At 52.7% G+C, this 2,757-nt stretch overlaps 1 protein-coding gene across 1 annotated transcript in view; it reads right to left on the bottom strand.

Annotated features, from left to right (window-relative positions):
- Positions 1-2,757, bottom strand: part of LOC122554083 (vesicle-trafficking protein SEC22b-like) — a 74,021-nt gene that overhangs the window by 47,634 nt on the left and 23,630 nt on the right. The window lies entirely within an intron of this gene.

Genomic DNA, 2,757 nt, shown 5'->3' with positions numbered 1-2,757 from the left:
TGGTGCTGGAAAAGCACAGCAGGTCAGGCAGCATCTGAGGAGCAGGAGAGTCGACGTTTCAGGCATAAGCCCTTCTTCAGGAATGTGGAAGGGGAAGGGAGTGATAAATGGGGGTGTGGAGCTGGGGCTGGGGGGGAAGGTAGGTGGCTGCAGGTCGGGGGTAATTGTGATAGGTCGGTGGGGTGGTTGCAGCGGATAGCTGAGAAGGAAGATGGACAGGTAGGACTGGTCAAGAGGGCGGGGCCGAGTTGGAGGGTTGGATCTGGGATGAGATGGGGGAAGGGAGATTTGGAAACTAGTGAAGTCTATATTGATGCCATGTGGTTGAAGGGATCCAAATTCATGAATTTGACTGGGACAACACTACCATTATAGGGCAAGCCAAACAAAGAACAGCCAGGGAATTCCTAGAAGCATGGCACTCATCCACAAACTCCATCAACAAACACATCGACCTGGACCCAATATACCGGCCACTACAGCGGACAGCTGGAACTGACAACCGGAAGCGGCAGGGACAGGCCACTATAAATGCCGGAGGAAACACCACAGAAGCGCTTCACAGGAGGCTCCCAAGCACTGAGGATGTCACCTAGACAGGGGACGAAACGTTTGCAACAAAAATTTCCAGCTCGGCGAACAGAACCACATCAAGATTAGAATGGTGCTGGCAAAGCACAGCAAGTCAGGCAGCATCCAAGAAGCAGGAAAATTGATGTTTCAGGCAAAAGCCCTTCATCAGGAATTGGTTGCCCTAGTTGACCACCTGCTCCTACCTCACCGAAGTTATCTGCTCATATCTCAACTCTGCCCTGTCCTCCTTGGTCCAGGAACTCACCACCCATGCCCTCCACCTCCCCCATGACTTTTAATTCCCTGGTCCCCAACACCACATCTTCACCAGGGCCATCCAGTCCCTGTACATGTCTATCTCCCATGCCAAAGGCCTGCAAGCCCTTCGTTTCTTGCTCTCCTGCGACCTATCCAGTCTCCCTCCAATGACACACATTTGATTGCTGGAACTGGAGCCTCAGCCTCAACAATTTCTCCTTCCTTCAGACCAAAGGGGAACCCACATGGCCCCCCAGCTATGACTGCCTCTTCGTAGGATACATGGAACAGTCCATCTTCCTCAGTTACACCGGCACCATTCCCCACCTTTTACACCGCTACATCGATGACAGTATTGGCACATCCTTGTGCTCCCACAAGGAGGTTGGACAGTTCATCAACTTCACCAACACCTTCCGCTCTGACCTCAAGTTCACATGAACCATCTCGGACTCCTCCCTCCTCTTCCTGGATCTCTGCATCTCCATCTCCAGCAACCGTCTCAATCCGCACATCTATTTCAAACCCACTGACTCCCCATAGCTACCTTGACTACACCTCTTCCCACACCCCTGGCCCCCCCTTGTAAAACACAATCTCTTATTCCCAGTTCCTCCGCTTCCACTGTATCTGTTCCCAAGAGGAGCATTTCTACTCTAGGACATCCCAGATGGCCTCCTACTTCAAGGATCGCAAGTTCCCCTCCCTCGTGGTGAACAATCCCCTCCAGTGTACCTCCTCCACTTCCTTTGAACCCCACCCCTCCAACCGCAACAAGCATAGAACCCCACCTTTCATCCCACTAATCTCTGGATACAATGCATTATCCTCCACCATTTCCGGCACCTAGAGTCAGACTCCACCACCAAACTTCCCTCCCCACCCATACCTGCATTCTGCAGAGACCATTCCCTCCATGACCCCCTCATTATGTCCACTTCCCCACCCACCAACCCATCCTCCACTCCCGGCACCTTCCCTTGCCGCTGCAACCTGTGCCCACACCTCCCTGCCCACCTCCGTCCAAGGCCCCGAAGGATCTTTTCACATTCAGCAGAGATTTTCCTGCACATACACCCACCTCATCTACTGTGTCCGTTGCTCTCCATGTGGTCTCCTCTACATCGGGGAGACAGGACGCCAACTGGCGAAGCGTTTCAGAGAACACCTTTCTGGGCACACGCTCCAAACAACCCCACTGGCCTGTGGCTTATATTTCCCCTCCCACTCTCCCAAGGACATACAAGCCTTCCCCACTGCCAAGTCAAAGCCTTCCACCAAATGGATGAAGAAGGCCTCATCTTCCGCCATGGGATCCTTCAACCACATGGCATCAACATTGACTTCACTAGTTTCCAAAACTCCTCTCTCCCCAGCTTCATCCCAGATCGAACCCTCCAACTCAGCTCTGCCCTCTTGACCTATCCTACTTGTCCATCTTCTTTCCAATCTATCTGCTCCACCTTCCCCACCGACCTGTCACAATTACCCCCCACCTGCATCATCTTCTCACCTACCCTCAGCCCAAGCCCCACCCCCATCCCCCTATTTATCTCTCAGCCCCTCCACATTCCTGATGAAGAGCCCGTGCCCGAGATGTCGACTCTCCTGCTCCTCGGATGCTGCCTGATCTGCTGTGCTTTTCCAGCGCTACACTTTTCACCACCCATACACACACAAACAGACACACACAGGCATACACACAGACATAGACACACACACAAAAAGACACAGATACACACACGGACAAAAACAGACACACAGACACATGCTCTCACACACACACACACAAACCCCCACAGAGAGAGGGTGTGTGTCTATGTGTGTGTCTGTGTGCGTGTGTGTGAGGGAGAGCATGTGTCTGTGTCTGTATTTGTGTGCGTGTATTGGTGAGAAAGAGAAAGGGTGTGTGTGTCTATATGTGTG

Source organism: Chiloscyllium plagiosum, chromosome 11, assembly GCF_004010195.1.
Source record: "Chiloscyllium plagiosum isolate BGI_BamShark_2017 chromosome 11, ASM401019v2, whole genome shotgun sequence".
In the NCBI taxonomy this organism is placed as follows: domain Eukaryota; kingdom Metazoa; phylum Chordata; class Chondrichthyes; order Orectolobiformes; family Hemiscylliidae; genus Chiloscyllium; species Chiloscyllium plagiosum.
The sequence above is the reverse complement of the archived record's forward strand: the minus strand, read 5'-3'. Positions and strand labels throughout refer to the sequence as shown.